Genomic DNA, 832 nt, shown 5'->3' with positions numbered 1-832 from the left:
TTGGGGGGATCAGTGACACTAATACAGTGATTAGTGCTAAAAATATGCACTGTCACTGTACTAATGACACTGGCAGGGAAGGGGTTAACATCAGGGGTGACCAAAGGGTTAAATGTGCTCCTAGGGTGTGCTTACTCACTGTGTGGGGGTGGTGAATTTACTGTGGGAAGAAAGAGATCCTGTTTTCCTGCTAAGCAGAAGCACAGGATCTCTGTCTTCCCTTCTCAAAGAATGGCCATCTGCCTTGTATACAAAGGCAGACGGCCGTTCTGCTGATCTCCTGCACAATCAGAGAGTCGCGGCAGACATCGGGTCCGCCAGACCTGCTCATTGGCTCCCGCTGTGTCCCAGACCTGGAAGTGTCAGATTACGTACAAGGTACGTGATCTGGCACAAAGGGGTCGCTAACTGGTTAAAGAAGTCGTGCGCAAGTCATGCCGAAGTTGCGTTGGGCAACTTTAAAGCTGGGGCAGTGTGAACCGGAGCTTATCAAAAGTGAAAGTAAAAGAAAATGCCAAATTTACAAAAACGTAAAAGAGAGGACCATAGGCGTGCGCACAGGGTGTGCCAGGTGTGCTTGGGCACACCCTAATTGTTTACACTTGCCTCTCCCCGTTCTTCAGCTCTGTGACCTGATCACGGGATACCGGAGGCGATTGGGTCACACAGACGCGGTCACGGAACTCAGGACCAGCGACCCGTGCGCGACCCACGGCTGGGATCTTAAAGGGGACGTACCTGTACACCCTTTTTACCCAGCCGTGCCATTCTGCCAACGTACATCGGCATGCGGCGGTCCTTAAGTGGTTAAAAAATGAATACTGTAAATACA

The sequence above is a fragment of the Rana temporaria genome, unplaced genomic scaffold, assembly GCF_905171775.1.
Source record: "Rana temporaria unplaced genomic scaffold, aRanTem1.1, whole genome shotgun sequence".
Classification (NCBI taxonomy): domain Eukaryota; kingdom Metazoa; phylum Chordata; class Amphibia; order Anura; family Ranidae; genus Rana; species Rana temporaria.
This window is presented reverse-complemented; position numbering follows the sequence as displayed.